This window comes from Zonotrichia albicollis, chromosome 1, assembly GCF_047830755.1.
Source record: "Zonotrichia albicollis isolate bZonAlb1 chromosome 1, bZonAlb1.hap1, whole genome shotgun sequence".
Lineage (NCBI taxonomy): Eukaryota > Metazoa > Chordata > Aves > Passeriformes > Passerellidae > Zonotrichia > Zonotrichia albicollis.
This window is the reverse complement of record NC_133819.1, coordinates 114,084,952-114,104,531: the sequence shown is the minus strand read 5'-3', so window position 1 is coordinate 114,104,531 and position 19,580 is coordinate 114,084,952.

Genomic DNA, 19,580 nt, shown 5'->3' with positions numbered 1-19,580 from the left:
TTCAGCCACGTCCACATTTAAAACAAAACCCAAAAATAACTCACTTTGTCTTTGTTACAATACAGTTTAAAAAATTCTATTTATGCACCTAATTTTGTGCATAGTGAAGAAATACTATTCTTTCTTATCCAGTGCCAAGCCCCTGCAGGCCTTTTAATTTCAAGTGTATAGCTAAGGACCCTGTACACAAAGCTCTAAACCACATTCTACTTCCCATTAACTAATACAAATTAGTAAACGTTGCCATTTCTAGAGATTTTTATGGACAAATATCTGTCAGCTTTCATTGTTTTAGAACTTATTCATAATTTATCACTTTTTTTCTTGTTGCAAGGTAACAACAAGAAATTCTATATGTTGTCACTTTTAGTATGGAGGAGTTATGCATGATGTGAACAGGAATGTAACTACATTTTTTCATACAGTATTCAATCATATAAATGGTGGAAAAAAAAGAATTTTGCATATTGAACATAACTCATCAGCAGAACTTTTTAGTGTTAAATATGTGATATGGGCTGTATTACGAGAGCACACAGCAGTTACATGAAAATTAACCATCACAAATACTTTCAGATATCTGAAAAGCTATTTGATTTCAGAAGAAATACACCTTTTACTCATTATGTAACTCTTGTTATTTCCAGTGTATCCTGTCCTGTGATCCTAGAACCTCAGGTTAAGTTTTATACTTATATGATTTTTGTTTTTTATTATTCATCACTATGTGACAAATTATGAATCTTCCTTGTTTAATTTACAAATTGATTCAATTTCTGTGTTTTCTTATAAAATGAAATTATTTTTGAGATGTGAAAAAAATTATTTCAAATGAAACCTAAAATGTACCTGGTGAGCTAGCAGGAGGTGTATGCATATTGACGTTCTTCTGCAGTTTGATTTAACAGTATTTTCCTTAGCAAAAAATGTTGGACCACTCAGCAAAAAATACTTAAGTACTGGAGGGGTCTCACATGTATTGATGTTTTGACATATTGCTGTTGACAAGTCAATTAAATTAAATATCACAGATGAGTATTTTTACTGACAAATGCACTGAATTAGGAAGGTACTCACTTAACATTCTTCAGTAATTAAATCATATTTAAATATGAGATGACTTCCCACCTGTAATACAGGTCCTATTAATAATAAGCTCAGAAACCCAAATGAAAATTAATAATTCTCGCTAGTCATTTTCCTGATAATTTGTGTATTTTCATCATTGTCATTTTCCTGATTATTTGTGTGACAAAGCACACAACTGGTGATGTATAATTTTGATCAGACACTCAAGAATAATAAGAAAAAAATTAATTATTTTGCTGTTAGTTGCATAGTTAGTAATAATAATAATAATAATAATAATAATAATAATAATAATAGTAATAAAGTTGAACTCTGCTGATCTGAATGTCTTGGCATCTTGCCTCATGAAGACAGCATGCTCCAAATTTCAGTCACCTTTTAAGAGAAAAACTTGACTTTGATTAGAATCAGTAGGAGTCTCAGCTAGAATGTTTTGGTCTGCCAGTTTTAAAGATATGGGAAAGGTTAATATCTGTTTGCAGTGGTTACTACACAGCAGTGTCACAGAGAGCCTTGAGAAGATATAGCAGAAACACCAACATAGCCACAGGCAGTTTGTCAGGGGACCAGGGCATAAACCAGTTGCTCAGCTTGTGATTGAGAAAGAAAAAAAGATTCACTTTCTCAGCTTTTATGTCCTTGCTATGTCAAGTTTCTTGATAACTGGGGAATTTTCTGTGCCTTCAGGTAAGCCCTTGCATCTGTTTGGAATAACAGAGAGCAGAAGTTCTTGTTGTGAATATACCTGGAGATGCTGGTTTCCAAATGTCATATTCTGATAGACTGATGGAATACATCAACTCACAATTATATCCAAATGTTTGGATGACAGCCTTCCTGCCGCTCATATTTGATGGACACAGAGAGGCTGTTACCAGAAGCATTTTCATTAAGTATCCTGAGGCCTAAGTGAAAAGGAGTTCATTTTATTACAAATGAACAAAACCCAAAATCTGGCAAGAAATTATGAGTCTTTATTTTTGCTTTTTTTCCCCCCCAAAATAGTCAATCTGCAATTAAATATATAGATAGACAAACAAAAAAAAAAAAAAAAAAGACACATAGCAACAGAACAGAGCCAATACAACTAAAGGATTACAATGGTCTTGATTTTATAAATACATTTCCCCAAAATATGAGCTTCTGCTCAAGCCTACTCAAACCCTTGCAGATAATATATAGCCCTTTCTCTCTTTTAGAACCATTTCACAGTGAAGATTTGATTTTTGCAGCCATTTTAAAGCCAGTATCTGAAAACACAATCCCTTCTAGGGTTTGTCTTAATTTAATGAAGAATGTGATAGTATATGAAGCATAACCACCTAAGGTTATATAAGAGGAAGGGAAGATTAAACTTCACAAGGTAATAACTCAACCAGGCCTCCCATATCTGAGAACCAAAATTACTCTATTTACAGGAAATTTCATAAAATGTAAAACTTCATTAAAGTATATTTTGTTGCCTTTATTCAATAGCTTTCCTTCCGTGGAATTTGAGTTTGAGCTCAGCTCAGGTCTAGTTAATATTCAAGTGCAGCAGATGGATTCTTTAGGTCATGTACAGGCTTTGTAGCCTTGCTTTGGCTGATGATATATGTATATGTGTTCAAATAGCAGCGTGAATAAATACACAGTGCATGTAGGCATAATTGCCCAAGTAGTTAGAAAGCCTTTGACAAAGTAAAGACTGAGAATAGGTTTTAGGCAGGCAAAAATTACTTTTGTGCATGCCTGCTACCAGGGCAGTCTTGGATGTGCTTCCAAAGGAGGCAGAACAGAGTAGCTAAAGGCTGGCATGATAAACCTGGAGAGAATAACTTACACAAACCAGTCATTTGTGCATGCTTTGAGAGACACTAATTCAGAAAAACACTCTCAGGACTTCTAAGGATTCAAGTCTGCATCAGTGTGTGTAAGATGACTGTTTCATGATTAATTTTTCTTTTATCAGAGATTAAGGCTTTCAACCTGGAACATTCCCAGGAGCTCAGTATCAAATGATCTGCTTCCAAAGACAAAGCTGTCCTTTCATCAGAGCTATGTGCTCCCTTCAGCAACAAAGTTTTCTTATTTGAAAAGTAAATTAAAATGGTCCTATTTTTTGAGACTTATATCTATTTATTTAATAGCAGTTGTTTTGCTACAAAAATCTGTTGGAAAGCTAAGTAGGCTCCTTGCAGATATGACAAATATAGGCTGTGTGAACTATATATGTATATGTAAATAACTCCAGTTTGTATGTTTAAATTCTTGTTCAATGCTGTTGAATACTATACTGTACTTCTCTTTGGTGTCTATGTATGTTGACGATATTATGAAAGAGAAAGCATGAGAGAAAAAATGCTAATGTCCTTGTAAAATATGTCAAATAAAGGCAAATTTACATTATTGCAGCAGTTTTTAGAAAATTTTTATGGTCTCTGTGCATTTCCTTTCACTTCATGTTAAAATAGAACTATGCAGAGTCTGGTGTTCATATTTTCACCAGCTGATGCTAGTCCTAGCTAGGTTAAACATGCACAAGTTCCTAAAACTATTACTAACCTGCACAAGGCTAATAAAATGGATGAAGCATTTTAAAACTCTTGCAAGCTACTCAGACATGTTAATAGCTAGATGCAATTTACATGTAAATGAAATTCAATATTTGATATCAAATCTCAAAACATGCAGTCTTCTACCATCCAATGCTAAATAAATTTATTAAAATGTAAACACAAGGGATGGAGAAACTTGATTGACACTGCACTGTAACTCCAATGTGCATTGTTCTATTTGACATTTTCCCTCCTAGACTTGAATCCTGACAGTAGTGGGTGACAAGAACATAGTAATTTGTATCTTTTTTGGCCCAAATTGAGTACAACAATGCCACTGGGAATAAGGTCTTGCCCAAGGCAAATTCTTGGGATGGCAAAACCCACCAATATTACAAAAGAAGATAAAATCAGTATTTGAGCAGAATAAAAATATCAGGTTAGGAAAGACTCATGAATATATATTTATTATATAAAAGGGTCATTTAGTTTAGCAGTTTCTGAATGGATCCATTATTATGCTTTTTCTGTTGAATACATATATGTTTATAGGTATTTAAAATTAGAATAAGTGTTCAGATTTATGTCTCTTGCTGTACAGAGTCCATACAAGCAGGTGCTTCCAAAAAGCAGAAATTAGTCATTAAGTCATTAAACTCTTCTTTCTAGTCCCAATGTAAATAAAACAGAAGCCAATTTTGCTGCACAATATCAACATTCAGGAAGTAAATGCTCCTAAAATCACACATATATCACATTTAGTCAATTCTTGCAGTCCAAACCAAATTAATTATTGTTACCAGCTGATACTTTTATAAGTTCTGACAATGTCCTTATGATAATGTCATGATACTTGCTCTGAGTAAGTTAAGCACCTCTTCTTACAAAGCTTCCACATACAGACTTACACTGTGTGACTGCAATAGCAAGCAAATACTGCTGCTATGGAAATTTGTGTTAAATGTATTGATTGTTACAGTTTTTTTAGATTTCATCAAGTGTGAAGGCAAAGCTAATGTTTTCAACCTCATGCTACACCCTTTCTTAAAACCTGTATCATTTTAATTTTCTAAGTCATTAAAAGTGGTTAGACAAAAATCATTATGCTGGCACCAAAATTCTTCTGAATAACTCTGATGACATACAATTGAGTCCCTTAGATAAAAGAAAGATCACTGAACACTCTAGTAGAATTTTTGTAAGGAAAACTTTCAAAAGTGTGCTCAAGGACATTTCTGCAATCACAACACAGGTAAAGAGCTTATTTGGCTCTGTCTCCTCTTTAAGTCATAATCTTTTGTTTATGTTACAGTCCTTCTAAAACAGCTAAAATGGTGTCAGAATCACTACTGCAGGTACAGCAAAACCAAACATTTGAAGATCTTCCAAGTAATGTTAGGGAAAGAAAAATATTAAAAACTCCACTATTTAAGAGTTTTCCTGACATTGTGTATGAGAAACCTTGGACTTGAGATACTTGCTGCAGTACATATCTTTCCAAACAGGGAGAACAGATTTGCATTAGCATTTGCACAGACTTGCATATGATTCCATTTATATTTTTGGTATTTACTCTGAATGGTATTTATCTACATAGTAATAACATCCTTTTCAAAATTATTAAATACTGATAACTTCTATGGCAACCAGCAGACATTAAAGTTTGAAGCTAATACACAGTAGACAGAGAAAGCAAGAAAATCTTCCAGTTAGATAGATCCGAACCAATCAAGTAGACCTGAATTCAAAAAGGAGAAATGACTGGTTTGTAGATAAAGAAAAGTCTATAGAACTAAGTCATAATAACATTTTAATACTTTTTATTATTCTAGGCGTATCATGTCTAAAAGTGTCCATTTATCTGAAAATTTTATTGTGAAATTGTACGTATCTGGCTGTCATAATATTTTCTAATTAGGTTTGGTTTTGGCTTGAAGATGGACTTTGGAATTCTTCAATAAAGTTAGTAGCTAAAAAATAATAAATGAATTTTTATTTTCATAAAGAAAACTAAGCTCAATCACATAAAAAATCCTTAGTATACTAGTTTGCATTTTAAGGATAAAAATAGATGATCACTAACACCTTGAAGTGTTGTCACACAGATCCAAAAGCATAAGTCATTTGTCCCTCTCACAAGATATAGTCCCAGAGTCCTCCAGCATGAGTATTTTCCACGTCATACGTTCCTGCAGGAATGCCCCATGCTGCAGTTTTCTACTGTGGGTCTCCTGTGGGTTGCAGGTCCTTCCAGAAAATCTGTGGCATGGGCTTCTCTCCTTGGTTAACAGCTCTTATTAGGAGTGCCCCTGAATGGAATTTCCATAGACTGCACCATCCCTCAGGCCACATGAACCTTCTCTGGATCCTCTGCAGGGTGTGGCATGGATACCTTCCACAATGGTCCTTCATGGGCTGCTTCCACTGACTTCACCATGATCTTTTCCAAAATCTGGAATGGCACCTGGACCCACCTCCTCCCCTTCCTTCTTTAGTCATCTTGGTGACTGATGAGTTGTTTCTCATATTTTTCTCATTCCTCTCTCAAACAGCTGCTGCACAGTGCTTGTTGATAATGTTATTGGCTAACAGTAAAAGCTTATTTTTATTTGCTTAAAGAGCACTAACCTCAGTCACACCAAAAGCATTAGCATACTGGCTTTTCTTGAGTATGTTATCATTCTTAATTAAGTCATAACACACCCTTTATTAAATATGCTATCAGGGGCACAATCTGTGTCACCAGTGGGTTGTTTCAGGCAGTGGTGGGTCTGGTTTGAGCCAACTGAAACTGGCTTTGTCTGGTATCTGTATCCCTGGTCTCTTCTCACAGAGGCCCTCCTTGTAGCACCCTCCCTTTCAGAAATCTCACCACGCTAATACACCCTTCAAAGCGGTACACATGTCTTTGAACCTGCTGAGACAAAGGAGGGATCTGAAATAAAGTCCTTCATGCTCTGCCTTCAACCTCCAGACTGTTGCAAGAAAAATTGCCACTGAGAACACCAGCAGCCCAGCTTTGAGCCCCGCCAACATGCTGGAAGTTAACGCAGGAATATTTACCATTCCTAGGATTTAGTAGAGGTTTTGCAGAGCTTTATTGTGGCTCTGCTCAGATTTGAAAAATTGAGCTGGATTTGCCTATACTTAGACCCTTTCCATGTCTGGAAAACAAGAATTGTAAACTGCTAGCATGTGCAGTTTTCATTCTTTCCACAAAGATGTAAGAGCAAAGTGATTTTAAGGATCAAAGTTCTTTACTGTGATGCTGAAATTCTCCTTCTGCTTCCTGCCTTCTGGAGGTCTGTCTTAGTCTGTAGGATTAGTTTCTTTTTTGTCTGGCCTGGATCACATTGATCCTGTCCTTCATGGAGTACATGCCAAATTTAATAATTTTCCTCAGCTTTGCTTAGGATTTGGAGATGGGAGAAGCTTCTAACTTATTTAGTGTTACGCTTGGACACAAGCAAATAAGATAATCTCTTTCAAAACCTGTGACAAGAACAGCTTATAAACTAGCAAAATGTAAAAGCAAATTGCACATATCCTACCAAATTGGAGGATATTTCTACCCTTCTGAAAAAAAAAAAAAAAAAGGGGAAGAGGAAGGAGAGAGAGCTGCTCTAATTTTTGGACTAGCATTTTTTCATTTTAGTGGAGGAAAAAAAAGGAACAAAAAATAACAATATTTTTCATTCAGTAAAAGTTACCACTAAGAAGACTAAGAAGCATAAATGGAAATTAAATATTCAGCCTGAATATCTTTTTCTTTTACATATGTATAATAAAAGTAATAACACTCAATAGTTATTTCCTTTCCTTCCTTTTCCTTTTCCTTTTCCTTTTCCTTTTCCTTTTCCTTTTCCTTTTCCTTTTCCTTTTCCTTTTCCTTTTCCTTTTCCTTTTCCTTTTCCTTTTTTTCCTTTTCCTTTTCATTTTCCCCTGCTAGTCAAAAAGAATAAGATATAATCCATGAATTCTGTGGTTAATGATGCAAATAGGCACTTAACTAAGTGCCATTGGTTAATTTTGTTCATGTTCAAAGAAGTAGTAAATATAATAAATGATATAAATTTTCTAAATACTGATGGGAAATTTGGAATTCTTGCATTATCTTGTACTCAATTATTATTATGCAATAAATACAAACTATTGAACAAAAAACCCTTTATAAATATCTAATAATTCTAACCAGTCACTCTAAAATGAGTTTAGCTTGTGCAGGCTTGCACAGAGAATTAAAGTATAGTAGGAAAGAGATTTTATAAAGTATAGTGGGAAAGAGATTATATTTCAGTACTTGGGGGAAGCAATAATGTAAAGGGGCAGTTTTGGGCCCCGTTCCAATCAGCTCTGGTTTATACTTCTAACAGAGAACTCATACCCAGCAGCACAAGCATAAGCACAACCACTCCAAACTTCATCTCTATTCATGGAAACCAGTTCACAGTTTTCCTATGAAAGAATCCCAGCAGAGACACAGACCAAAGCACAGGGTGATTCCTTTCTCTTTTGGAAGGTTATAAGAGACTATAAACCCCTAATCTGACCTGCTATGAACCTCAGAGAAATAAAAATTTAAGTAGGATTCCCTCTTAGGATGACCAAGATACTGTTTATTTCCAAAAGGCTAATTGCTGTGACTTCTAGATCTGGAAGTAAAAATGAGTAATTTTTCTATTATCCATATTATTGGCTTAAAAAATGAAACTTAATAGAAGCTTTAAAACAAAGAGCAATTTATTTGTAGTTATATGTAGATACACATATTTATATAACTTAACAGAGTGAAGACTCCTAAATAACATATGTTAATTCAAGGAAGACATTGTTAATCTTTATGATCATTTTTATGATCATTTTTAAGAGTGTGGTGGAATTTCTGGTGGGAGTGAAACACAGAACCCAATGACTTGGACCATGGGAGATTGAGAGCAAATGGGAGAGGTTTGACATGGGACAAAGAGTTGGAAAAAATACAACTTTCTCATAAAAATATTTATGGGATTCTATCACTCATCTAACTGAAATAGATACATGGAGCAGATCTTTCAAAGCAACCAGATTAATGAGAATTTTTCTTATTATATTTTGCCTGTGAACTTCAGAGGGCTAAGTTTGTCAGGACAGACTGGGAATCTTTGGACTATGGATCCAAAGATGCATGAGTCACAAATGTAAGATTTCTCAAGCACAGAGCTCAAAAAGACAAAATATTTTTTTCTTTTCCCCCAGTGAAATGATTGTGTTTCATGTGACTCAAGTAAACCTACCATGCAGGATATCTTCTAAGGAACATCCTGTTGCTAGTTTTACTCTTAGTATAGAAAGTATAGGGTTCCTTATTATGGCTTAGCTTGATTAAGTTGACAACATAAGGAACATTATTTTCAAAGATCTTTTCAGCCAAAACTATTTCATGCATCCTTAAATACTTCAGAACTGACAGCTCAGTCCCAAGGAGTCTTCTCTATAGAACAGAGGCTAAGAAGTCTTAAAATTTGAAGATTAAGCAATAGAGAACAGAGCTGGCAGACAGCTTTTTTTTTTTTTTTATAACATAATTAACAGCTCCCTAGGGTTCAGTCTGACAACATGTTATGTCAATTTTTACTGATGCTTGTCAGATGGCTATAATATTGCGGGATATAAACTGTAAAGACCAACAAAAAACCCTTTATACTGCATGTGTAACAAAATGCAGTAAAGCCCTCTTAACCCGAATAAAGAGAAGCTGGCTTGTCAAAAGAATGAATGCTTGCTGGTAGAATCGCTAAAGTATGTCCTAGTATGTCTTTTCGCTTAAAGTCAATTTCTTTGGGGCACATGTTAATACTCCTGTTGCACACCTTGTCACCCCAATGCTTTATCTGTGCTCAAAGCCAGCTGAGTGCTAAATTTTCAATAATAAACCCTTGTGGAGATAAACATGCATGAACAGAGACCAGCCCTGGTGTTCCAGAGTTTGCTTCGACATTAATATACCACAGTGTAAATTCATTCCTAGCTAAACAAATGACCAGGAAAAATGAGTTCTTGGTGTGAGTGCTGAATATGAGAAATACTATTTTCTGTGAGAGATTATATGAGAAACAAAAATGCTTAATACAGCTCATGATAATAAAAAGCTTAATAGCATCACCTCACCTGAGTGTCATCTCCAAATTCTAATTAAGCCAGTATTTTCCTTTTCTCAAAGCATTTTCTACACAATATCAGATTTGCAACTTGAGGTATTATTCCTATAAAATTTATTCTTTATGTAGATTTTATTCCAATTTACTAAAGTAGAATTTGGTGAAATATCTTTTTTTTTTTTTTTTAACTAAGACTCAAACCAGTAAATAACTACTGCTCCCTAAATTTACACCATTAAATAGGAACTTAAGTATTTCCTTATCCTTACTTAGAGGATAGTCTGAATCAATAAACTTCAACTGGTTGTGCTTTATACTTGTTAAAAATGTAATATTTCTTGCACACAACTGAAAACTTTCTGTTTGACTAATGCTTGAATTGACCTATTTTGTCATTAAACTTTACTGTAGACATTAGAACTTGAAACTCTTTGACCTTTCTTCCAATGCATGGTGTCTATGCAAACAGGTATTTGTATGAATACTTTTCTTTTTCTATGTCTCTCTGGGAAAAAAATACTATGTAAACACAGATTGAAAGAAATCCAAAGGAAGAAGTGAGCATACTTAGGATGCTTATTGTTACACATAAGATTAAATATCAATCTCTTCTTGCTTGTGAGAAGTTCAGCATTAAGTAGGGACAGGTGCTCTTATAATCTGACTGCTTATTCAATCAATTTTTTAGAGGAGAAAATGAGTACCCAAAATATTGTTAAGTTAGAAAAACATAAAGTTGTTCTAGTGTTCTAACAACTTATATTATTCTAAATACTTTTCCTAAGTACTTTTTTGGTAATGTTATTACATCCAGATGATTCACAAGCAGATCTTCAATCTCTGTTCTAACCAGTAATATAATCTCTTGAAATTAAATTATTTCATTTACTATGAGGTGTAAGTCTAAAATGTGACTAAGAACTAAACATTAGAGATCAACACTGGGGATTTTAAAAGTTGTTTCATTTGCTACCATTCAGCAGTAAAGAAGAAAAATAAAATCAAGTGGAAAAATAAGTCAAACTAATTTATTTCTGTGTAAGACTGTCTATACCTTGGGCAATCAGTGACTCAGTAGGAGAAGCTGAACATTGAGCAGGGAACTGAGTAATGGAGTGAGAAAAAACAAAGTGTCTCCAGGAAACTATTAGTTCAGCATATTGGCTTTGCAGTAGACAGTTACTGTGTAAAATTCAAAATAAGCAGTGGAGATATTTCATTTCCACTCAAAGATTATAAATTCTTTTTTTTTTTTATTTTTAACCCCATAACAGTGACTCAGAACTTGAGAAAGTTCCTCAACCCCTTGGCGAGCAGTATTCACTATCTACTGTGTAGACACAGAGTCCTTTAGCAAAATGTCTGGTACAAGATGCACTCAAGGATCTCTTCATAATTTCACTCTTGGCTTCTTTTTATTTAACAAACTTTAAATCTCTCTGTTTCGAGATGCTTTCTCATTCAATAATGGGATCAATTTCAAGAACAGTTCAAAAATAAGAGTTTAAAATCTTTTCACTAAAGCATAAGAAGTGATATTTGAAGAGGAAGAGTTCCAAGCATCCCCCATGAAGTCTAACATAGCATAGGGGAATACAGTAAAAGAGTAATGCCTGGGGTTAAAGTCACATAATATCCTGATTCCTTCATTCCTTTTTTTTTTGGGTAAATGGGAACTGTTCAAGGCCTCTTTCTCTGTCACAATTATTTCTGAGAAAAAATATAGAAAACACGCAAATAATTCTTCTTCTTCATTGGAAACTATGAGGGGACTTCTGTTTAAGGAATATTTTGAAAATGCATTCAGGGTGAATGAACAAATCATATCATATATCAATCATAATCTTATATTCCCAGTCCTTAGTTATATAATATTGATCTTTTCCTAGTTTTCTAACTTTTGAGAACTTCTGTAGTTTTATGGGATTACCTAATGAGATCTTATAGCAGTCTAATGCATTTGAAGATATAAGGGTCTGAAACTACTAAGGTATTATGATTATTCCATTTAATTTTCTGCAATAGAAATCACACAGAACCTTATCCTATAATTGCCACATGAAAATCTCCTCATAAGCAGTGACAATACATGTGTAACTGAGAATATGACACCATGACAATAGCATTTACATTTATAAATAAGGGTATAATTTTACTCTCAGTCTTCATTTCGTGAAAGAACTGAAGCATCTCATTTTCATTCTCTTTGCTGTTGGAAATTATAAGCATGTTTCCACCTTATGATGACTCTTTGTAGACAATTTTTAAATTAAAAAAAGTAGTTAAAATGTCTCCATGTAACTGAGACTCAAGGAGTAAAAAAAAAAATAAAGAGAATATTTTTTTGGCATAACTTTCAAATGCAATGTAAAAAGAGGTTATGTGTTCCTGATGAGTGAATAAATGGGCAGATGAATTTGGTGTTAACACCATTTCTGGCTTGTGCAAACCTCTTTTTCATAAAGAATGATGCAATTTTAGCTTTTTACCAAACACTTACAGACTCTGTCAATGTATTTTGGTTTTCTTTGCTAGGATATGGAGGAAAGTAACATCACATGGGAAAATACATGAAGAACCTGTGTTAATAATGAAGTCAGCTATTTTCTGGATAGCTGGGCACGTCACTTTTTTTCTCCTATATTTTAACCAATATAACACCACTATTTTGGCATCAACCCTGAAGACTGTTGCTGGCAATCTAATGTGGAATAAATTCCAATTCATATTTCCTGCTCTGAAGACATTTATCTCAACATATCCATGTACTGAAGTACAACAGGATGCTAATTTAAAAGCATTTGAACGATACATGATCAAAAAGCCTGGACTCAAACCTAAAAAGAATTTGGTAGGAGAAACTTGGCCTTTACAGACTGTGGGTTTACAACTAAGTGAAATTTAAAAACCAATTGAAATATGCATTAATAGCCACCTTTGCAAATGAGGCACTTTCAGGGCAACATACAGCAGAAGCTATACCACTGTTAGTACCATAAGATTATATATTATACCAGTACATCTATGTGCAATGTTTATTTTAAAATATAAGCAAGCTACAGTATATAATTGGAAGATTTAGCATGTAGATTATGCTTCATGGTTAAAATTACTGACTGAACACGCAACATTACTAACTCAAAATTTACACCAGCATAAAGATAAGGCAGAAAATCTGAAGAGTTAAAAAGACTTACCCCTAAATAATTTTCAATAATCAATATGAAACCCAGTAAAAAACATTATTCCAATTTTTTCTGCTGTCATAGTAACATATTGTGTATGAAATTTCCACTAGATACAAAAGAATATTAACAGCACAGATAGACATTGGTTTTCTTAAATTTTTGCTCAGGTTTAAAAAATATTTTGATACTTTATTTTATTTAACTTTTTTTTTTTTAAAGGCTGTAAGTCTAATCAATTGCCTTTAAAAAATTCATCCAGATATAATGACAAGGAAAAACAACATTTTTCCAATCCAGCTTTTTGTATATCTAAAATACAAATGTTACAGCCCATTTTTTCTGTATTCCTTATTTAACTTTCCCTTAAACATCAAGTCTTATCAATTTGGATTAGAGCAATGAACATTTCATTTCCTGTCTCTGCTTGTGTAGTAGTTCAATTAACTGATACCAGTGTGAGGTCTATTTAGATGGCAAAGAATCCAAGTTTGTATCCTGGATTGTAAGATGAAATGCTAAATGCTGTGCTCCTGCAATATTTAGACACGTTGGTATTAAGATCATAGCTGCGCTCCAGATATGCTTAATATCTTAGATTTCTGTACCTGAAATTGCTCAAAAAAACTCTTTCTTCTTGAAATCAGTTTTCTGTCTCTCCAGGGATTCCACTACCCTAAAAATTGAATCTTTTAATGCTTTAGACCTCTTTTCAACTACTTTGTGACATTTCAGGGATGTTTGAAACAAGTCCAAACTGCTGTTATAACAAACCCTTCCTTAGGAAAATGGAAAAAAGTAAAATCTGAATGCCCTATGCTAGTCTCTGCAGTTTCATCCTGATTTTGTTAGCCAAAAAATGGCGGAGGAATGTGACTTCAGAGGGAACTTGTGAACCAACCTATTTTTGCTACTACAAATAATAATTTCATATAATCATTAAAAATAGTTATCATTTTTCTGATCTCCAGAGAATCTCTACTATGGTCAGTTTATGTCTGGTTTCCTTGTCACATAGACGTTCTTCTAAGTCATTCTTCCTACTTAAGAAAAACTCTGCCTTTCCCTTCAGCTATATTTGTGGACAGCAAGTGTGTTCTGTTCTGCCTAAAATTTTCTTGAAACTTGAACTATAGTTACCTCTTGATACTCTACCATCATAGTTTTTTTGGCATAATCCATGTACAACTTTCTACTCAATTCATATGTTGACTGTATTTAAAGTACTACTTTCTTTTCTCTGCTCTGATACTTGTTTTGACTAACAGGAGCCTGTCTGCACACCAAAGGTACTTCATTACATTGAATCAGGGAGTGATTTGGATTGGAAGGGACTGCCATTCCCTTGCCATGAGAAAGGAACACTTTCCACTAGAGTATGCTGCTCAGAGACGCATCCAGCCTGGCCTTGAATTGGGGTTTTTTTTTTTTGGGTTTTTTTTTTTTTGCTGTTAAGTATCATTATGAATAATGATGAATCTGTTGAAGATCTAGATTTTTTTTTTTTTACTTTAAAAATCTGATTCCAAAAGAAGCCCAGCAACATAATGCACAGTGTTGCTGTCTTGCTTGAGTTATTTATGAGACTTTTCTTAGAAGTAATCTCCATATAATCCCCAGAATATTCTTTAGGGAAAACATGAAGCATAAGAAATTATTGCTTCTCTTTTTGTTCATTCGTGAACAGTCCAATGTGTTCCAGCATATACAGCGCAATCAGAAAAAGAGCAAGCCCCACAAAATATTTGTAAATGTAAAACTACAACCACAAACTAGTAATGAAGAAACCACACCCAGCAGGCTGGAGCTATTACTCAGTGCTCAAATTCCACTCATTGCACACAGAACAAAATGTCTAATTTCCATTCATCAAGCATTCAAACTTCTGACTAGCAGGACCTTCGCACGTGTAAGGAATGCAAGAGGAGCAGCAGGAAACCCAAATTAAACTTCAGGGTAAGGTCTTTACTAACACTCTGGAAACATCACTGAGAAATATCACCATATTGCCTTAGAATGGAAAATGGACCGTAACAGCAGATGGAAATAATGTAAATGGCTGAATATATGAAAGGAGCTGAGATTAAAAGTCATCCTGATTATCATTTTTAAAAAAAGAACAATTGACTTCTGTGACATTATGAAATGTCATCTAACCAGCTGTGTTGAGAGTTGTTTAGGAAAAAGGTTACACATGAGATACTGCTTGGTTCATACAAACTTCTTCCCCAACAGCACTGAAATCAACTAAAAATCCTTATGTAATTTTAATGAAAAGTTATAGACAATTTCATATAAATGCATGCATTTATATAAAGTCCTAATGAAATCCCGGTGAGCATTATAGATCCGTGGAAATCCTGCTGAATTCCCTGCATCTGATTTCATGACCTTGTGTAAGAAAGTTCTTTAATATAACAAGCATTTGCCTATTTTAGCTAGATTTCACATCAGGCTTTCTAATCATAATAAAATTGAAAACTAAGAGAATAATTAAGAAAGGAACTTCAGTTTCAAGCTGGAGTCAGCAAAGTCTATTGTACAGCAGCCTTTTAATATTAAATAATTAAAAGACATTTAATCAGCAGTAGTGATGAGGATATTAATAGGGAAATAGAAATGTTGTAGCATCTTTGGAACTATTGGTCACATTCAGTCAAATGGACAGATTTTCCTAGCTAAGAAAACTGAATATTCTGATTATATTATGATTCCTTTTTCATTAAAGAAAATAAAATTGAAATTATTTGTATGTAGGTATTTTACTTGTGACCAAACCAAATAAATGAATTAATTTAATTTATTTTGTTATAAACTCTCTTGGTAAATGTGGAAAAAAATATTAAAAAATCTTAATTTCTCATTTTCATTAATCTGAATTTTTAGGGGTTCTTTTTTTGTTTTGGGTTTTTTAGTTTGTTTGTGGGGGAGGTTGTTTTTTGGGGTTTTTTTTTAAGATTACTAAGAATATCTTCTTCCTTTTATTATTTTATCTGGGAGAAATTCAGAGAGTTTCGTTGTAGAAAGTAGATGGTGTAGACACAGACCAAATCAGTTATTGTTTGCATTACCCATCATAGAAGTCCCCTCCATGGATATTAGGGAGCATTTCTTTTCTGAATGGTTGGTTATGAAGTGAAACAGACTGCCTAGGAAGGTGATTGATACACCAAGCCAATCAGTGTTTAAGAGACATTTGAATAATGTCCCTAGTAATGTGCTTAAACATTTTTTTCAGCCCTAAAGGTCAGATGGTTGGACTAGATTGTCATTGTTAGTGTCTGCCAATTCATATCTCCCTCTCCTCTCCTCTCCTCTCCTCTCCTCTCCTCTCCTCTCCTCTCCTCTCCTCTCCTCTCCTCTCCTCTCCTCTCCTCTCCTCTCCTCTCCTCTCCTCTCCTCTCCTCTCCTCTCCTCTCCTCTCCTCTCCTCTCCTCTCCTCTCCTCTCCTCTCCTCTCCTCTCCTCTCCTCTCCTTTTCTCCAACCTATCCAAATCTAAGAGCACAAACTGAACTTCCTTTTGGGCTTGCACTGATTGACTGTCTTTAAATGTAAAAATAAATTTTAAATACTCTAAAATTTAGGCCTTTGTATAGCCAGAAAATGTTAAATCTTTGACAGAAAGAAGTTGAAAATACATAAATCAGCCTCATACATACATATCCATAAATATGTAATATAATAAGCATATATTTTATAGCATGTATTTGTAATCATTTAAATATTTGTTCCTCTTTAACTTGGAACTGATTAGCTTCCAATATTGGGCAGAAAACTCCTATTTAACTTTGCGTGTTGCATAAGTAACTAGTAAATATGAATCATTACTATTTATCATGTTCAGTTTTGTGGGTTAAATTAATCAGTTATCTTGATAAGCTAAAAGGGTCTCCATTGTGGGAGCTAGAATATTATAGGCAGGAAATGCTTTCCTTTGAAACTATTTCATTTTAATGGAAAGCATTACATTTTAATTAAGAAAGAAGCAGAGGAACACTGATGTGGTTCTCCTTCCCTGTGGAGTATAAGACACATGCAGCTCAGTTCTGCAGCAGTACATTTTGGACATGCAAATCTTTCCCCAGAGGGCAAAACAGAGAAGCTCGTATTCAGATTCTAGTGTCCAGTAAAATTCTGCTTTGGCTTAGTGTGTTCCCTTCTTTAATTTCTGAAATTATGTAAAAGAATGATGTAAATGATGTAAATTATATAAAATCTTGCAAGTCTAGATGTGATCTTTAGATATACTCAGCCATATGGAATATTTTATTTTTGCCTTCTCATAAAGGCATTTCTTATATTCTACAGGCAGTGTGAGTGTAGGAAACACTGAAATTACAGTTTTCCTCTCTTTCCTTGGAGAAGATTACTCTAAGAGATACTGAAAGACTGAAAGTCAGCAGTCTTTGGTCACACTCAGAAGAGGAACTGTGCGAGGAATGCCCTGTTTAAGCAAACCTGATTTCTTTTTATGACCAGATAACCTACCTAAGTTGTTCAAGGGAAGTCTGTCAATGTAATTCTTTTTCAATTTCAGTTAAGCTTTCCATACTGTCACAGGATCCTTCTGAACCAAGTATCCAGCACAAAGCTGGATAAACACATCATGCGATGGGTGAGCAACTGGCTCACAGGTTGGGCACAAAGGTTTATGGTGAGGGGGGACATCAGACTGGTGACCTGTCCCTTGTGGGGTTTCACAAAGCTCCATTCCTGGCCCTGTGCTCATGTTCATCATGTTCATCAATCGCTTGGACTCAGGGAGGGATAGTAAGCAAGTGCACAGACAATACAAAATGGGAGGAGCTGTTGACTCTGTCAGGGCCAGGGAGGCCCTGCAGAGAGACCTCAGCAAATGAGAGGGCAAAACACCAACTGCATGAAGTTGGTTACTGTACCTGAGATAGGGCCACCCTGGATGTATGGACATTTTCCTCCAGGAAATAAGAGGCTGGAGAGCAGCTCAGCTGGAAGGAACCTGCGGGGTCCTGGTCCATGGCAAGTTGAACATGAGTCAGCAGTGCCCTGGCAGCCAGGAGGGCCACCCCTGTCCTGAGTGGCATCAAGCACAGCATGGCCAGCCAGGCAAGGGAGGGTACTGTCCCATCCTCCTCTGCAGTGGGGTGGCCTCACCTTGAGTGCTGGGTCAGTTGTTGGTGCCACAATATAAGGATGACATTAAACTTATTAGGGAAAGTCCCCAGGAGGGCAGCAAAAATGATGAAGGGCCTTGAGGGAAAGCCATATGAGGTCACTTGGTCTGCTCAGCCTGAAAAAGAGACTGATGGGAGACCTCATTGCTGTCTGAAACTTCCTCATGAGGGGAAGAGGAGGGACAGAAACTGATCCTTTCTCTGTGGGGACCAGTGACAGGACCTGAGAGAATGGCCTAAAATTGTGTCAGGGGAGGTTTAGATTGGATATTAGGAAATGGTTCTTCACCCACTTGGTGGCTGTGCACTGAAAGAGGCTCCCAAGAGCAGTGGTCACTGCACCAGGCCTGAGAGACTTCAAGAAGCTTTTGAAGTATGCTATTGGGTACATGATGTTATTCTTGGAAATTGTACTGTCCAGGGCGAGGAGCTGGACTCCATGATCTTTATGGGTCCCTTCCAACCCAGCCTATTCTGTAATTCTGTAATTCTGTGACACTTTTTTATTACCACACTCATAAACTTGTTTTTTCTTCATCAGTATTACTTGCTACTCAGGTTTTCCTTTGTTCATTTGCTGTCCAATTTGAATGTTATGTGAGGTGCAAAATTATGTCAGCTTTAGTCTGAGTTATCAATAGAGTTCCTGTAAAACACTTGTTATCTCTTATCAACATAAATAGGTGTCACATATCCACAGTTAAATAGAGATAGGTTTAAAAGTATTAATCAACATCCCAGCTCATTCTCCCCTGAGTACTGGAAGGATCTTTTTTTCTGTATGATTGCATAGTTTCTTATCTCATGCTTTCGTATCATGCGACAAACAAATATTCCCTGAGGTGCCAGGAAGAGTGGTGGATGCCAAGATTTTTTGTGTTTTCAAAACATGGCATGTCAGTAGTGATATTATCAGATCCTTAGAAGTATTTGCTTATTAAACAAATCTCTGCACCTTCATGTGAGATAGCAGAATGTTTTGATATTTTCCTGTCAGATTAGTATCAAAGATTATCATCTGACATGTTGTGTCAGGTTCTTCTACCTGCCTTTCCCACTGCATTTGAGCCAATGAGGTTTCTTTTCTAATTCCTATTAAGTATTTTATAAAAATTTGCACAGATAATTATGCATTGAAATTCATAGAATTAACCCCCAAGCTGCAAGTGACTATGATCAGATATACTGCCTTGGAAAGATACTCTGCTTTTTGTCAGTTACTGAGCTAGAATAGAAAGCGAGGAAACCTGTACTCCTCCATCGAGCACAATTGAATGAAATGCCTTCTTTTGAACTTCTTCCTGTGCAATATTTTGTATATTCAGGCTTACTTCAGCTGTTAAGAAATAATTTGAAAGCTAAATGAAGTCTGAAGAATCTAGCAAAGGTGATTTTTTTCTTTTATTTTCATAAGATAGAGACATAACCCCTTAATTGAAGGATGCAAATAAATTCTAGTAAGAGAATATTAGGTAATT